Source organism: Aulonocara sp. 'chitande type north' Nkhata Bay, unplaced genomic scaffold (assembly GCF_057382095.1).
Source record: "Aulonocara sp. 'chitande type north' Nkhata Bay isolate Kocher_YH1m ecotype deep benthic unplaced genomic scaffold, A_spYH_male_GT1.1 unmapped_scaffold_45, whole genome shotgun sequence".
Lineage (NCBI taxonomy): Eukaryota > Metazoa > Chordata > Actinopteri > Cichliformes > Cichlidae > Aulonocara > Aulonocara sp. 'chitande type north' Nkhata Bay.
In genome coordinates, this window is record NW_028234377.1 from 1 (window position 1) to 18897 (window position 18897).

Below are 18897 nucleotides of genomic sequence, written 5' to 3' on the forward strand. Positions count from 1 at the left end.
GTGTGTGTGACAGACAGACAGACAGACAGACAGAGAGGGAGATTCAAAGCATCAGGACCAGGAGATGACACAGTGCTCCAAAGGCCTGGTTCTGCTGCCTCCTCCTCCACCCACCTGCTGCAGACGCTTCTGTGAAGGGAAACTGCTACATGTTATGTCACCGATCCCTGCCATGCTGCGTGTCTAACGACCCGGCAGGGCCTGCTGAGTACAGTGGTGGTGGAATCGGCCCGATCGGACACTCCTATCTGCCACTTTGACCTTTTTATTCCGTCAAATTTGGACCCATTTACACCAAGTCCAGAACCGTTGGTGCTATCGACATGGGGTCTTCACCAGGGTGTCCGGAGCACCCCGAAACCCCCCCGTAGACACCACTTTCATCCCTCTACGACACTTACTTTCCCAGTTATTCCATTTTATTCCGTCAAGCTCTGGCTATTACCCCCTAACCTAACCTAACCAACCCTCATCATACCTGCATTTGTCCACTGGAGGGAGACAAAAACACCAAGCTCTGAGATTCAAATTTTGAACTGCAGACCTCACAGTGTCTGTGTGTGTGTGTGTGTGTGTGTGTGTGTGTGTGTGTGTGTGTGTGTGTGTGTGTGTGTGTGTGACAGAGAGAGAGAGAGAGTGACACTTGCTGTGTATTTAAGAAACAAACGCTCAAAGAAACCAAACAGAATGACACAGGCAGAAAGACACTGTTTTATTTTGGTAACCAATGATGCATTTCTTCTCCCCTTGTACAGTACACCCTGAAGCCGTGTGTGGACCAGGAGATCAGCAGAACAGGAACCACAGAGCGTCAGCGGCAGACATCCAAGCTGCACAGGGCACACGCAGCACCAGGCAGAATTAATGACGTCCCTGATCCACAGCTCAAGCCCAGCCACCCGCTGCCTCCTCGCCGCCTCCTCCCGGGACCTTCAAGGACCACCCACCAGCCACTGGTACACATTCCAATCTTACACAATGGCCCCAGCATCACAGGGCATCTCCTGACATTAAAATCTATCCTGATTTCTGTTGTTTTTCCCTCATCTCTGAGCCTGTGAGTGTGAGTGTGTGTGTGTGTGTGTGTGTGTGTGTGTGTGTGTGTGTGTCTCTCTCTCTTTTACACAAAAAACACATGTCAGTTGTTAAGGAAAATGTTATAAAACACTTCTTCAGTAAAGACTCAGAGAAGAGAAACACACAGAACTTCTTGCTAGCAAGGGCAGCCTCCACTCTAAGAGACTCCAGTGAGAGAACTGCCCCGGTCTTTATTTTATACTCCATTGAGTGTGTGTGTGTGTGTGTGTGTGTGTGTGTGTGTGTGTTGACAGAGAGAGAGAGAGAGAGAGAGAGACAGAGAGAGAGAGAGAGAGAGAGAGAGGGAGAGATACAAAGGAATGTAATTCAAATTTTGCACTTCAGACCTTACAGTGTGTGTGTGTGTGTGTGTGTGTGTGTGTGTGTGTGTGTGTGTGTCTGTCTTTTACACAAAAAATGCACTTGCAACAACTTTAATATGGAATGTACTGGACTTCCCAGCTAGGCGCCCTCCTGTGGATGACAGGTGCAATTGATTGTCAAAAGCAGATATCTAACAGCTTCTGACACTTTGTACCGCATTGAGCCAGCAGAGGGAGCCCCCCTGGTTCAATCCCAGTTGCACAGCAGTTGTGACCAGCTTCTGTCTGTGTGCTTTGGTGTGTGTGAGTGTGTGTGTGTGTGTGTGTGTTGACAGAGAGAGAGAGAGAGAGACAGAGAGAGAGAGAGAGAGAGAGAGAGAGAGGGAGAGATACAAAGGAATGTAATTCAAATTTTGCACTTCAGACCTTACTGTGTGTGTGTGTGTGTGTGTGTGTGTGTGTGTGTGTGTGTCTGTCTTTTACACAAAAAATGCACTTGCAACAACTTTAATATGGAATGTACTGGACTTCCCAGCTAGGCGCCCTCCTGTGGACGACAGGTGCAATCCCAGTTGCACAGCACTTGACCAGCTTCTGTGTGTGTGTGTGTGTGACAGACAGACAGACAGACAGACAGAGAGGGAGATTCAAAGCATCAGGACCAGGAGATGACACAGTGCTCCAAAGGCCTGGTTCTGCTGCCTCCTCCTCCACCCACCTGCTGCAGACGCTTCTGTGAAGGGAAACTGCTACATGTTATGTCACCGATCCCTGCCATGCTGCGTGTCTAACGACCCGGCAGGGCCTGCTGAGTACAGTGGTGGTGGAATCGGCCCGATCGGACACTCCTATCTGCCACTTTGACCTTTTTATTCCGTCAAATTTGGACCCATTTACACCAAGTCCAGAACCGTTGGTGCTATCGACATGGGGTCTTCACCAGGGTGTCCGGAGCACCCCGAAACCCCACCGTAGACACCACTTTCATCCCTCTACGACACTTACTTTCCCAGTTATTCCATTTTATTCCGTCAAGCTCTGGCTATTACCCCCTAACCTAACCAACCCTCATCATACCTGCATTTGTCCACTGGAGGGAGACAAAAACACCAAGCTCTGAGATTCAAATTTTGAACTGCAGACCTCACAGTGTGTGTGTGTGTGTGTGTGTGTGTGTGTGTGTGTGACAGAGAGAGAGAGAGAGTGACACTTGCTGTGTATTTAAGAAACAAACGCTCAAAGAAACCAAACAGAATGACACAGGCAGAAAGACACTGTTTTATTTTGGTAACCAATGATGCATTTCTTCTTCCCTTGTACAGTACACCCTGAAGCCGTGTGTGGACCAGGAGATCAGCAGAACAGGAACCACAGAGCGTCAGCGGCAGACATCCAAGCTGCACAGGGCACACGCAGCACCAGGCAGAATTAATGACGTCCCTGATCCACAGCTCAAGCCCAGCCACCCGCTGCCTCCTCGCCGCCTCCTCCCGGGACCTTCAAGGACCACCCACCAGCCACTGGTACACATTCCAATCTTACACAATGGCCCCAGCATCACAGGGCATCTCCTGACATTAAAATCTATCCTGATTTCTGTTGTTTTTCCCTCATCTCTGAGCCTGTGAGTGTGAGTGTGTGTGTGTGTGTGTGTGTGTGTGTGTGTGTGTGTGTGTGTGTGTGTGTCTCTCTCTCTTTTACACAAAAAACACATGTCAGTTGTTAAGGAAAATGTTATAAAACACTTCTTCAGTAAAGACTCAGAGAAGAGAAACACACAGAACTTCTTGCTAGCAAGGGCAGCCTCCACTCTAAGAGACTCCAGTGAGAGAACTGCCCCGGTCTTTATTTTATACTCCATTGAGTGTGTGTGTGTGTGTGTGTGTGTGTGTGTGTGTTGACAGAGAGAGAGAGAGAGAGAGAGAGACAGAGAGAGAGAGAGAGAGAGAGAGAGGGAGAGATACAAAGGAATGTAATTCAAATTTTGCACTTCAGACCTTACAGTGTGTGTGTGTGTGTGTGTGTGTGTGTGTGTGTGTGTGTGTGTGTCTGTCTTTTACACAAAAAATGCACTTGCAACAACTTTAATATGGAATGTACTGGACTTCCCAGCTAGGCGCCCTCCTGTGGATGACAGGTGCAATTGATTGTCAAAAGCAGATATCTAACAGCTTCTGACACTTTGTACCGCATTGAGCCAGCAGAGGGAGCCCCCCTGGTTCAATCCCAGTTGCACAGCAGTTGTGACCAGCTTCTGTCTGTGTGCTTTGGTGTGTGTGAGTGTGTGTGTGTGTGTGTGTGTTGACAGAGAGAGAGAGAGAGAGACAGAGAGAGAGAGAGAGAGAGAGAGAGAGAGGGAGAGATACAAAGGAATGTAATTCAAATTTTGCACTTCAGACCTTACTGTGTGTGTGTGTGTGTGTGTGTGTGTGTGTGTGTGTGTGTCTGTCTTTTACACAAAAAATGCACTTGCAACAACTTTAATATGGAATGTACTGGACTTCCCAGCTAGGCGCCCTCCTGTGGATGACAGGTGCAATTGATTGTCAAAAGCAGATATCTAACAGCTTCTGACACTTTGTACCGCATTGAGCCAGCAGAGGGAGCCCCCCTGGTTCAATCCCAGTTGCACAGCAGTTGTGACCAGCTTCTGTCTGTGTGCTTTGGTGTGTGTGAGTGTGTGTGTGTGTGTGTGTGTGTGTGTGTGTGTTGACAGAGAGAGAGAGAGAGAGACAGAGAGAGAGAGAGAGAGAGAGGGAGAGATACAAAGGAATGTAATTCAAATCTTGCACTTCAGACCTTACTGTGTGTGTGTGTGTGTGTGTGTGTGTGTGTGTGTGTGTGTGTGTGTCTGTCTGTCTTTTACACAAAAAATGCACTTGCAACAACTTTAATATGGAATGTACTGGACTTCCCAGCTAGGCGCCCTCCTGTGGACGACAGGTGCAATCCCAGTTGCACAGCACTTGACCAGCTTCTGTGTGTGTGTGTGTGTGACAGACAGACAGACAGACAGACAGAGAGGGAGATTCAAAGCATCAGGACCAGGAGATGACACAGTGCTCCAAAGGCCTGGTTCTGCTGCCTCCTCCTCCACCCACCTGCTGCAGACGCTTCTGTGAAGGGAAACTGCTACATGTTATGTCACCGATCCCTGCCATGCTGCGTGTCTAACGACCCGGCAGGGCCTGCTGAGTACAGTGGTGGTGGAATCGGCCCGATCGGACACTCCTATCTGCCACTTTGACCTTTTTATTCCGTCAAATTTGGACCCATTTACACCAAGTCCAGAACCGTTGGTGCTATCGACATGGGGTCTTCACCAGGGTGTCCGGAGCACCCCGAAACCCCCCCGTAGACACCACTTTCATCCCTCTACGACACTTACTTTCCCAGTTATTCCATTTTATTCCGTCAAGCTCTGGCTATTACCCCCTAACCTAACCAACCCTCATCATACCTGCATTTGTCCACTGGAGGGAGACAAAAACACCAAGCTCTGAGATTCAAATTTTGAACTGCAGACCTCACAGTGTGTGTGTGTGTGTGTGTGTGTGTGTGTGTGTGTGTGTGACAGAGAGAGAGAGAGAGTGACACTTGCTGTGTATTTAAGAAACAAACGCTCAAAGAAACCAAACAGAATGACACAGGCAGAAAGACACTGTTTTATTTTGGTAACCAATGATGCATTTCTTCTTCCCTTGTACAGTACACCCTGAAGCCGTGTGTGGACCAGGAGATCAGCAGAACAGGAACCACAGAGCGTCAGCGGCAGACATCCAAGCTGCACAGGGCACACGCAGCACCAGGCAGAATTAATGACGTCCCTGATCCACAGCTCAAGCCCAGCCACCCGCTGCCTCCTCGCCGCCTCCTCCCGGGACCTTCAAGGACCACCCACCAGCCACTGGTACACATTCCAATCTTACACAATGGCCCCAGCATCACAGGGCATCTCCTGACATTAAAATCTATCCTGATTTCTGTTGTTTTTCCCTCATCTCTGAGCCTGTGAGTGTGAGTGTGTGTGTGTGTGTGTGTGTGTGTGTGTGTGTGTGTGTGTGTGTGTGTGTGTCTCTCTCTCTTTTACACAAAAAACAAATGTCAGTTGTTAAGGAAAATGTTATAAAACACTTCTTCAGTAAAGACTCAGAGAAGAGAAACACACAGAACTTCTTGCTAGCAAGGGCAGCCTCCACTCTAAGAGACTCCAGTGAGAGAACTGCCCCGGTCTTTATTTTATACTCCATTGAGTGTGTGTGTGTGTGTGTGTGTGTGTGTGTGTGTTGACAGAGAGAGAGAGAGAGAGAGAGAGACAGAGAGAGAGAGAGAGAGAGAGAGAGGGAGAGATACAAAGGAATGTAATTCAAATTTTGCACTTCAGACCTTACAGTGTGTGTGTGTGTGTGTGTGTGTGTGTGTGTGTGTGTCTGTCTTTTACACAAAAAATGCACTTGCAACAACTTTAATATGGAATGTACTGGACTTCCCAGCTAGGCGCCCTCCTGTGGATGACAGGTGCAATTGATTGTCAAAAGCAGATATCTAACAGCTTCTGACACTTTGTACCGCATTGAGCCAGCAGAGGGAGCCCCCCTGGTTCAATCCCAGTTGCACAGCAGTTGTGACCAGCTTCTGTCTGTGTGCTTTGGTGTGTGTGAGTGTGTGTGTGTGTGTGTGTGTTGACAGAGAGAGAGAGAGAGAGACAGAGAGAGAGAGAGAGAGAGAGAGAGAGAGAGGGAGAGATACAAAGGAATGTAATTCAAATTTTGCACTTCAGACCTTACTGTGTGTGTGTGTGTGTGTGTGTGTGTGTGTGTGTGTGTGTGTGTGTGTGTGTCTGTCTTTTACACAAAAAATGCACTTGCAACAACTTTAATATGGAATGTACTGGACTTCCCAGCTAGGCGCCCTCCTGTGGACGACAGGTGCAATCCCAGTTGCACAGCACTTGACCAGCTTCTGTGTGTGTGTGTGTGTGACAGACAGACAGACAGACAGACAGAGAGGGAGATTCAAAGCATCAGGACCAGGAGATGACACAGTGCTCCAAAGGCCTGGTTCTGCTGCCTCCTCCTCCACCCACCTGCTGCAGACGCTTCTGTGAAGGGAAACTGCTACATGTTATGTCACCGATCCCTGCCATGCTGCGTGTCTAACGACCCGGCAGGGCCTGCTGAGTACAGTGGTGGTGGAATCGGCCCGATCGGACACTCCTATCTGCCACTTTGACCTTTTTATTCCGTCAAATTTGGACCCATTTACACCAAGTCCAGAACCGTTGGTGCTATCGACATGGGGTCTTCACCAGGGTGTCCGGAGCACCCCGAAACCCCCCCGTAGACACCACTTTCATCCCTCTACGACACTTACTTTCCCAGTTATTCCATTTTATTCCGTCAAGCTCTGGCTATTACCCCCTAACCTAACCAACCCTCATCATACCTGCATTTGTCCACTGGAGGGAGACAAAAACACCAAGCTCTGAGATTCAAATTTTGAACTGCAGACCTCACAGTGTCTGTGTGTGTGTGTGTGTGTGTGTGTGTGTGTGTGTGTGTGTGACAGAGAGAGAGAGAGAGTGACACTTGCTGTGTATTTAAGAAACAAACGCTCAAAGAAACCAAACAGAATGACACAGGCAGAAAGACACTGTTTTATTTTGGTAACCAATGATGCATTTCTTCTCCCCTTGTACAGTACACCCTGAAGCCGTGTGTGGACCAGGAGATCAGCAGAACAGGAACCACAGAGCGTCAGCGGCAGACATCCAAGCTGCACAGGGCACACGCAGCACCAGGCAGAATTAATGACGTCCCTGATCCACAGCTCAAGCCCAGCCACCCGCTGCCTCCTCGCCGCCTCCTCCCGGGACCTTCAAGGACCACCCACCAGCCACTGGTACACATTCCAATCTTACACAATGGCCCCAGCATCACAGGGCATCTCCTGACATTAAAATCTATCCTGATTTCTGTTGTTTTTCCCTCATCTCTGAGCCTGTGAGTGTGAGTGTGTGTGTGTGTGTGTGTGTGTGTGTGTGTGTGTGTGTGTGTGTGTGTGTGTGTCTCTCTCTCTTTTACACAAAAAACACATGTCAGTTGTTAAGGAAAATGTTATAAAACACTTCTTCAGTAAAGACTCAGAGAAGAGAAACACACAGAACTTCTTGCTAGCAAGGGCAGCCTCCACTCTAAGAGACTCCAGTGAGAGAACTGCCCCGGTCTTTATTTTATACTCCATTGAGTGTGTGTGTGTGTGTGTGTGTGTGTGTGTGTTGACAGAGAGAGAGAGAGAGAGAGAGAGACAGAGAGAGAGAGAGAGAGAGAGAGAGGGAGAGATACAAAGGAATGTAATTCAAATTTTGCACTTCAGACCTTACAGTGTGTGTGTGTGTGTGTGTGTGTGTGTGTGTGTGTGTGTCTGTCTTTTACACAAAAAATGCACTTGCAACAACTTTAATATGGAATGTACTGGACTTCCCAGCTAGGCGCCCTCCTGTGGACGACAGGTGCAATCCCAGTTGCACAGCACTTGACCAGCTTCTGTGTGTGTGTGTGTGTGTGTGTGTGTGTGTGTGTGTGTGTGTGTGTGTGTGTGTGTGTGTGACAGACAGACAGACAGACAGACAGAGAGGGAGATTCAAAGCATCAGGACCAGGAGATGACACAGTGCTCCAAAGGCCTGGTTCTGCTGCCTCCTCCTCCACCCACCTGCTGCAGACGCTTCTGTGAAGGGAAACTGCTACATGTTATGTCACCGATCCCTGCCATGCTGCGTGTCGAACGACCCGGCAGGGCCTGCTGAGTACAGTGGTGGTGGACCCAGGCCCTCTGCACCTTCCTTTCTCCGACTGGGACCGTTTTGTCCCATCCTTTTTGGTCCGATTCGCCATATCTCCAGAACCGAAGAAGCCATCGGCGTGGCCTCTTCGCCACAGCGTCCGGCACCCACCAAAACCCCCACCTAGACACCAACATCAGCCCTCTACACCTCTTACTTTTTCAGTTATTCCACTTTTGTCCCATCCTCTCCTGGCTTTTTCCCCATAACCTATCATTTAAGCCTCATCATACCTGCCGTGGGCCACTGGAGGGAGACAAATCACCATGCACTAAAATTCAAATTTTGCACTGCAAACCTCACAGTGTCTGTGTCTGTGTGTGTGTGTGTGTGTGTGTGTGTGTGCGCGCTTTGGTGTGTGTGTGTGTGTGTGTGTGTGTGCGCGCTTTGGTGTGTGTGCTTTGGTGTGTGTGTGTGTGTGTGTGTGTGACAGAGAGAGAGAGAGAGAGAGTGACACTTGCTGTGTATTTAAGAAACAAACGCTCAAAGAAACCAAACAGAATGACACAGGCAGAAAGACACTGTTTTATTTTGGTAACCAATGATGCATTTCTTATCCCCTTGTACAGGGCCTTTTATGACAGGAACAGGAACCACAGAGCATCAGCCGCACACATCGAAGCTGCACAGGGCACACGCGGCACCACGCAGAATAAATGACGTTCCTGGGCCAAGGCCGAAGCCCAGCCACCCGCTGCCTCCTCGCCGCCTCCTCCTGGGACCTTCAAGGACCACCCACCAGCCACTGGTACACATTCCAATCTTACACAATGGCCCCAGCATCACAGGGCATCTCCTGACATTAAAATCTATCCTGATTTCTGTTGTTTTTCCCTCATCTCTGAGCCGCTGAGTGTGAGTGTGTGTGTGTGTGTGTGTGTGTGTGTGTGTGTGTGTGTGTGTGTGTGTGTGTGTGTGTGTCTCTCTCTTTTACACAAAAAACACATGTCAGTTGTTAAGGAAAATGTTATAAAACACTTCTTCAGTAAAGACTCAGAGAAGAGAAACACACAGAACTTCTTGCTAGCAAGGGCAGCCTCCACTCTAAGAGACTCCAGTGAGAGAACTGCCCCGGTCTTTATTTTATACTCCATTGAGCGTGTGTGTGTGCGTGTGTGTGTTGACAGAGAGAGAGAGAGAGAGACAGAGAGAGAGAGAGAGAGGGAGAGATACAAAGGAATGTAATTCAAATTTTGCACTTCAGACCTTACAGTGTGTGTGTGTGTGTGTGTGTGTGTGTGTGTGTGTGTGTTGACAGAGAGAGAGAGAGAGAGAGAGAGAGAGACAGAGAGAGAGAGAGAGAGAGAGAGAGAGAGGGAGAGATACAAAGGAATGTAATTCAAATTTTGCACTTCAGACCTTACAGTGTGTGTGTGTGTGTGTGTGTGTGTGTGTGTGTGTGTGTCTGTCTTTTACACAAAAAATGCACTTGCAACAACTTTAATATGGAATGTACTGGACTTCCCAGCTAGGCGCCCTCCTGTGGATGACAGGTGCAATTGATTGTCAAAAGCAGATATCTAACAGCTTCTGACACTTTGTACCGCATTGAGCCAGCAGAGGGAGCCCCCCTGGTTCAATCCCAGTTGCACAGCAGTTGTGACCAGCTTCTGTCTGTGTGCTTTGGTGTGTGTGAGTGTGTGTGTGTGTGTGTGTGTGTGTTGACAGAGAGAGAGAGAGAGAGACAGAGAGAGAGAGAGAGAGAGAGAGAGAGAGAGAGAGAGAGAGAGAGAGGGAGAGATACAAAGGAATGTAATTCAAATTTTGCACTTCAGACCTTACTGTGTGTGTGTGTGTGTGTGTGTGTGTGTGTGTGTGTGTGTGTGTGTGTCTGTCTTTTACACAAAAAATGCACTTGCAACAACTTTAATATGGAATGTACTGGACTTCCCAGCTAGGCGCCCTCCTGTGGACGACAGGTGCAATCCCAGTTGCACAGCACTTGACCAGCTTCTGTGTGTGTGTGTGTGTGTGTGTGTGTGACAGACAGACAGACAGACAGACAGAGAGGGAGATTCAAAGCATCAGGACCAGGAGATGACACAGTGCTCCAAAGGCCTGGTTCTGCTGCCTCCTCCTCCACCCACCTGCTGCAGACGCTTCTGTGAAGGGAAACTGCTACATGTTATGTCACCGATCCCTGCCATGCTGCGTGTCGAACGACCCGGCAGGGCCTGCTGAGTACAGTGGTGGTGGACCCAGGCCCTCTGCACCTTCCTTTCTCCGACTGGGACCGTTTTGTCCCATCCTTTTTGGTCCGATTCGCCATATCTCCAGAACCGAAGAAGCCATCGGCGTGGCCTCTTCGCCACAGCGTCCGGCACCCACCAAAACCCCCACCTAGACACCAACATCAGCCCTCTACACCTCTTACTTTTTCAGTTATTCCACTTTTGTCCCATCCTCTCCTGGCTTTTTCCCCATAACCTATCATTTAAGCCTCATCATACCTGCCGTGGGCCACTGGAGGGAGACAAATCACCATGCACTAAAATTCAAATTTTGCACTGCAAACCTCACAGTGTCTGTGTCTGTGTGTGTGTGTGTGTGTGTGTGCGCGCTTTGGTGTGTGTGTGTGTGTGTGTGTGTGTGCGCGCTTTGGTGTGTGTGCTTTGGTGTGTGTGTGTGTGTGTGTGTGTGACAGAGAGAGAGAGAGAGAGAGTGACACTTGCTGTGTATTTAAGAAACAAACGCTCAAAGAAACCAAACAGAATGACACAGGCAGAAAGACACTGTTTTATTTTGGTAACCAATGATGCATTTCTTATCCCCTTGTACAGGGCCTTTTATGACAGGAACAGGAACCACAGAGCATCAGCCGCACACATCGAAGCTGCACAGGGCACACGCGGCACCACGCAGAATAAATGACGTTCCTGGGCCAAGGCCGAAGCCCAGCCACCCGCTGCCTCCTCGCCGCCTCCTCCTGGGACCTTCAAGGACCACCCACCAGCCACTGGTACACATTCCAATCTTACACAATGGCCCCAGCATCACAGGGCATCTCCTGACATTAAAATCTATCCTGATTTCTGTTGTTTTTCCCTCATCTCTGAGCCGCTGAGTGTGAGTGTGTGTGTGTGTGTGTGTGTGTGTGTGTGTGTGTGTGTGTGTGTGTGTCTCTCTCTTTTACACAAAAAACACATGTCAGTTGTTAAGGAAAATGTTATAAAACACTTCTTCAGTAAAGACTCAGAGAAGAGAAACACACAGAACTTCTTGCTAGCAAGGGCAGCCTCCACTCTAAGAGACTCCAGTGAGAGAACTGCCCCGGTCTTTATTTTATACTCCATTGAGCGTGTGTGTGTGCGTGTGTGTGTTGACAGAGAGAGAGAGAGAGAGACAGAGAGAGAGAGAGAGAGGGAGAGATACAAAGGAATGTAATTCAAATTTTGCACTTCAGACCTTACAGTGTGTGTGTGTGTGTGTGTGTGTGTGTGTGTGTGTGTGTGTGTGTTGACAGAGAGAGAGAGAGAGAGAGAGAGACAGAGAGAGAGAGAGAGAGAGAGAGAGGGAGAGATACAAAGGAATGTAATTCAAATTTTGCACTTCAGACCTTACAGTGTGTGTGTGTGTGTGTGTGTGTGTGTGTGTGTGTGTGTGTCTGTCTTTTACACAAAAAATGCACTTGCAACAACTTTAATATGGAATGTACTGGACTTCCCAGCTAGGCGCCCTCCTGTGGATGACAGGTGCAATTGATTGTCAAAAGCAGATATCTAACAGCTTCTGACACTTTGTACCGCATTGAGCCAGCAGAGGGAGCCCCCCTGGTTCAATCCCAGTTGCACAGCAGTTGTGACCAGCTTCTGTCTGTGTGCTTTGGTGTGTGTGAGTGTGTGTGTGTGTGTGTGTGTTGACAGAGAGAGAGAGAGAGAGACAGAGAGAGAGAGAGAGAGAGAGAGAGAGAGAGGGAGAGATACAAAGGAATGTAATTCAAATTTTGCACTTCAGACCTTACTGTGTGTGTGTGTGTGTGTGTGTGTGTGTGTGTGTGTGTGTGTGTGTGTGTGTGTGTGTCTGTCTTTTACACAAAAAATGCACTTGCAACAACTTTAATATGGAATGTACTGGACTTCCCAGCTAGGCGCCCTCCTGTGGACGACAGGTGCAATCCCAGTTGCACAGCACTTGACCAGCTTCTGTGTGTGTGTGTGTGTGTGTGTGTGACAGACAGACAGACAGACAGACAGAGAGGGAGATTCAAAGCATCAGGACCAGGAGATGACACAGTGCTCCAAAGGCCTGGTTCTGCTGCCTCCTCCTCCACCCACCTGCTGCAGACGCTTCTGTGAAGGGAAACTGCTACATGTTATGTCACCGATCCCTGCCATGCTGCGTGTCGAACGACCCGGCAGGGCCTGCTGAGTACAGTGGTGGTGGAATCGGCCCGATCGGACACTCCTATCTGCCACTTTGACCTTTTTATTCCGTCAAATTTGGACCCATTTACACCAAGTCCAGAACCGTTGGTGCTATCGACATGGGGTCTTCACCAGGGTGTCCGGAGCACCCCGAAACCCCCCCGTAGACACCACTTTCATCCCTCTACGACACTTACTTTCCCAGTTATTCCATTTTATTCCGTCAAGCTCTGGCTATTACCCCCTAACCTAACCAACCCTCATCATACCTGCATTTGTCCACTGGAGGGAGACAAAAACACCAAGCTCTGAGATTCAAATTTTGAACTGCAGACCTCACAGTGTCTGTGTGTGTGTGTGTGTGTGTGTGTGTGTGTGTGTGTGTGTGTGTGTGTGACAGAGAGAGAGAGAGAGTGACACTTGCTGTGTATTTAAGAAACAAACGCTCAAAGAAACCAAACAGAATGACACAGGCAGAAAGACACTGTTTTATTTTGGTAACCAATGATGCATTTCTTCTCCCCTTGTACAGTACACCCTGAAGCCGTGTGTGGACCAGGAGATCAGCAGAACAGGAACCACAGAGCGTCAGCGGCAGACATCCAAGCTGCACAGGGCACACGCAGCACCAGGCAGAATTAATGACGTCCCTGATCCACAGCTCAAGCCCAGCCACCCGCTGCCTCCTCGCCGCCTCCTCCCGGGACCTTCAAGGACCACCCACCAGCCACTGGTACACATTCCAATCTTACACAATGGCCCCAGCATCACAGGGCATCTCCTGACATTAAAATCTATCCTGATTTCTGTTGTTTTTCCCTCATCTCTGAGCCTGTGAGTGTGAGTGTGTGTGTGTGTGTGTGTGTGTGTGTGTGTGTGTGTGTGTGTGTGTGTGTGTGTGTCTCTCTCTCTTTTACACAAAAAACACATGTCAGTTGTTAAGGAAAATGTTATAAAACACTTCTTCAGTAAAGACTCAGAGAAGAGAAACACACAGAACTTCTTGCTAGCAAGGGCAGCCTCCACTCTAAGAGACTCCAGTGAGAGAACTGCCCCGGTCTTTATTTTATACTCCATTGAGTGTGTGTGTGTGTGTGTGTGTGTGTGTGTGTTGACAGAGAGAGAGAGAGAGAGACAGAGAGAGAGAGAGAGAGAGAGAGAGAGAGAGGGAGAGATACAAAGGAATGTAATTCAAATTTTGCACTTCAGACCTTACTGTGTGTGTGTGTGTGTGTGTGTGTGTGTGTGTGTGTGTGTGTGTGTCTGTCTTTTACACAAAAAATGCACTTGCAACAACTTTAATATGGAATGTACTGGACTTCCCAGCTAGGCGCCCTCCTGTGGACGACAGGTGCAATCCCAGTTGCACAGCACTTGACCAGCTTCTGTGTGTGTGTGTGTGTGTGTGTGTGTGTGTGTGTGTGTGTGTGTGTGTGTGTGTGACAGACAGACAGACAGACAGACAGACAGAGAGGGAGATTCAAAGCATCAGGACCAGGAGATGACACAGTGCTCCAAAGGCCTGGTTCTGCTGCCTCCTCCTCCACCCACCTGCTGCAGACGCTTCTGTGAAGGGAAACTGCTACATGTTATGTCACCGATCCCTGCCATGCTGCGTGTCGAACGACCCGGCAGGGCCTGCTGAGTACAGTGGTGGTGGACCCAGGCCCTCTGCACCTTCCTTTCTCCGACTGGGACCGTTTTGTCCCATCCTTTTTGGTCCGATTCGCCATATCTCCAGAACCGAAGAAGCCATCGGCGTGGCCTCTTCGCCACAGCGTCCGGCACCCACCAAAACCCCCACCTAGACACCAACATCAGCCCTCTACACCTCTTACTTTTTCAGTTATTCCACTTTTGTCCCATCCTCTCCTGGCTTTTTCCCCATAACCTATCCTATCATTTAAGCCTCATCATACCTGCCGTGGGCCACTGGAGGGAGACAAATCACCATGCACTAAAATTCAAATTTTGCACTGCAAACCTCACAGTGTCTGTGTCTGTGTGTGTGTGTGTGTGTGTGTGTGTGTGCGCGCTTTGGTGTGTGTGTGTGTGTGTGTGTGTGTGTGTGTGCGCGCTTTGGTGTGTGTGCTTTGGTGTGTGTGTGTGTGTGTGTGTGTGTGTGACAGAGAGAGAGAGAGAGAGAGTGACACTTGCTGTGTATTTAAGAAACAAACGCTCAAAGAAACCAAACAGAATGACACAGGCAGAAAGACACTGTTTTATTTTGGTAACCAATGATGCATTTCTTATCCCCTTGTACAGGGCCTTTTATGACAGGAACAGGAACCACAGAGCGTCAGCCGCACACATCGAAGCTGCACAGGGCACACGCGGCACCACGCAGAATAAATGACGTTCCTGGGCCAAGGCCGAAGCCCAGCCACCCGCTGCCTCCTCGCCGCCTCCTCCCGGGACCTTCAAGGACCACCCACCAGCCACTGGTACACATTCCAATCTTACACAATGGCCCCAGCATCACAGGGCATCTCCTGACATTAAAATCTATCCTGATTTCTGTTGTTTTTCCCTCATCTCTGAGCCGCTGAGTGTGAGTGTGTGTGTGTGTGTGTGTGTGTGTGTGTGTGTGTGTGTGTGTGTGTGTGTCTCTCTCTTTTACACAAAAAACACATGTCAGTTGTTAAGGAAAATGTTATAAAACACTTCTTCAGTAAAGACTCAGAGAAGAGAAACACACAGAACTTCTTGCTAGCAAGGGCAGCCTCCACTCTAAGAGACTCCAGTGAGAGAACTGCCCCGGTCTTTATTTTATACTCCATTGAGCGTGTGTGTGTGCGTGTGTGTGTTGACAGAGAGAGAGAGAGAGAGACAGAGAGAGAGAGAGAGAGGGAGAGATACAAAGGAATGTAATTCAAATTTTGCACTTCAGACCTTACAGTGTGTGTGTGTGTGTGTGTGTGTGTGTGTGTGTGTGTGTGTGTGTGTGTGTTGACAGAGAGAGAGAGAGAGAGAGAGAGAGAGACAGAGAGAGAGAGAGAGAGAGAGAGAGAGAGAGGGAGAGATACAAAGGAATGTAATTCAAATTTTGCACTTCAGACCTTACAGTGTGTGTGTGTGTGTGTGTGTGTGTGTGTGTGTGTGTGTCTGTCTTTTACACAAAAAATGCACTTGCAACAACTTTAATATGGAATGTACTGGACTTCCCAGCTAGGCGCCCTCCTGTGGATGACAGGTGCAATTGATTGTCAAAAGCAGATATCTAACAGCTTCTGACACTTTGTACCGCATTGAGCCAGCAGAGGGAGCCCCCCTGGTTCAATCCCAGTTGCACAGCAGTTGTGACCAGCTTCTGTCTGTGTGCTTTGGTGTGTGTGAGTGTGTGTGTGTGTGTGTGTTGACAGAGAGAGAGAGACAGAGAGAGAGAGAGAGAGAGAGGGAGAGATACAAAGGAATGTAATTCAAATTTTGCACTTCAGACCTTACTGTGTGTGTGTGTGTGTGTGTGTGTGTGTGTGTGTGTGTGTGTGTGTCTGTCTTTTACACAAAAAATGCACTTGCAACAACTTTAATATGGAATGTACTGGACTTCCCAGCTAGGCGCCCTCCTGTGGACGACAGGTGCAATCCCAGTTGCACAGCACTTGACCAGCTTCTGTGTGTGTGTGTGTGTGTGTGTGACAGACAGACAGACAGACAGACAGAGAGGGAGATTCAAAGCATCAGGACCAGGAGATGACACAGTGCTCCAAAGGCCTGGTTCTGCTGCCTCCTCCTCCACCCACCTGCTGCAGACGCTTCTGTGAAGGGAAACTGCTACATGTTATGTCACCGATCCCTGCCATGCTGCGTGTCGAACGACCCGGCAGGGCCTGCTGAGTACAGTGGTGGTGGAATCGGCCCGATCGGACACTCCTATCTGCCACTTTGACCTTTTTATTCCGTCAAATTTGGACCCATTTACACCAAGTCCAGAACCGTTGGTGCTATCGACATGGGGTCTTCACCAGGGTGTCCGGAGCACCCCGAAACCCCCCCGTAGACACCACTTTCATCCCTCTACGACACTTACTTTCCCAGTTATTCCATTTTATTCCGTCAAGCTCTGGCTATTACCCCCTAACCTAACCAACCCTCATCATACCTGCATTTGTCCACTGGAGGGAGACAAAAACACCAAGCTCTGAGATTCAAATTTTGAACTGCAGACCTCACAGTGTCTGTGTGTGTGTGTGTGTGTGTGTGTGTGTGTGTGTGTGTGTGACAGAGAGAGAGAGAGAGTGACACTTGCTGTGTATTTAAGAAACAAACGCTCAAAGAAACCAAACAGAATGACACAGGCAGAAAGACACTGTTTTATTTTGGTAACCAATGATGCATTTCTTCTCCCCTTGTACAGTACACCCTGAAGCCGTGTGTGGACCAGGAGATCAGCAGAACAGGAACCACAGAGCGTCAGCGGCAGACATCCAAGCTGCACAGGGCACACGCAGCACCAGGCAGAATTAATGACGTCCCTGATCCACAGCTCAAGCCCAGCCACCCGCTGCCTCCTCGCCGCCTCCTCCCGGGACCTTCAAGGACCACCCACCAGCCACTGGTACACATTCCAATCTTACACAATGGCCCCAGCATCACAGGGCATCTCCTGACATTAAAATCTATCCTGATTTCTGTTGTTTTTCCCTCATCTCTGAGCCTGTGAGTGTGAGTGTGTGTGTGTGTGTGTGTGTGTGTGTGTGTGTGTGTGTGTGTGTGTGTGTCTCTCTCTCTTTTACACAAAAAACACATGTCAGTTGTTAAGGAAAATGTTATAAAACACTTCTTCAGTAAAGACTCAGAGAAGAGAAACACACAGAACTTCTTGCTAGCAAGGGCAGCCTCCACTCTAAGAGACTCCAGTGAGAGAACTGCCCCGGTCTTTATTTTATACTCCATTGAGTGTGTGTGTGTGTGTGTGTGTGTGTGTGTGTTGACAGAGAGAGAGAGAGAGAGAGAGAGACAGAGAGAGAGAGAGAGAGAGAGAGAGGGAGAGATACAAAGGAATGTAATTCAAATTTTGCACTTCAGACCTTACAGTGTGTGTGTGTGTGTGTGTGTGTGTGTGTGTGTGTGTGTCTGTCTTTTACACAAAAAATGCACTTGCAACAACTTTAATATGGAATGTACTGGACTTCCCAGCTAGGCGCCCTCCTGTGGACGACAGGTGCAATCCCAGTTGCACAGCACTTGACCAGCTTCTGTGTGTGTGTGTGTGTGTGTGTGTGTGTGTGTGTGTGTGTGTGTGTGTGTGTGTGTGTGTGTGTGTGTGACAGACAGACAGACAGACAGACAGAGAGGGAGATTCAAAGCATCAGGACCAGGAGATGACACAGTGCTCCAAAGGCCTGGTTCTGCTGCCTCCTCCTCCACCCACCTGCTGCAGACGCTTCTGTGAAGGGAAACTGCTACATGTTATGTCACCGATCCCTGCCATGCTGCGTGTCGAACGACCCGGCAGGGCCTGCTGAGTACAGTGGTGGTGGACCCAGGCCCTCTGCACCTTCCTTTCTCCGACTGGGACCGTTTTGTCCCATCCTTTTTGGTCCGATTCGCCATATCTCCAGAACCGAAGAAGCCATCGGCGTGGCCTCTTCGCCACAGCGTCCGGCACCCACCAAAACCCCCACCTAGACACCAACATCAGCCCTCTACACCTCTTACTTTTTCAGTTATTCCACTTTTGTCCCATCCTCTCCTGGCTTTTTCCCCATAACCTATCATTTAAGCCTCATCATACCTGCCGTGGGCCACTGGAGGGAGACAAATCACCATGCACTAAAATTCAAATTTTGCACTGCAAACCTCACAGTGTCTGTGTCTGTGTGTGTGTGTGTGTGTGTGTGTGTGTGCGCGCTTTGGTGTGTGTGTGTGTGTGTGTGTGTGTGCGCGCTTTGGTGTGTGTGCTTTGGTGTGTGTGTGTGTGTGTGTGTGTGACAGAGAGAGAGAGAGAGAGAGTGACACTTGCTGTGTATTTAAGAAACAAACGCTCAAAGAAACCAAACAGAATGACACAGGCAGAAAGACACTGTTTTATTTTGGTAACCAATGATGCATTTCTTATCCCCTTGTACAGGGCCTTTTATGACAGGAACAGGAACCACAGAGCGTCAGCCGCACACATCGAAGCTGCACAGGGCACACGCGGCACCACGCAGAATAAATGACGTTCCTGGGCCAAGGCCGAAGCCCAGCCACCCGCTGCCTCCTCGCCGCCTCCTCCCGGGACCTTCAAGGACCACCCACCAGCCACTGGTACACATTCCAATCTTACACAATGGCCCCAGCATCAC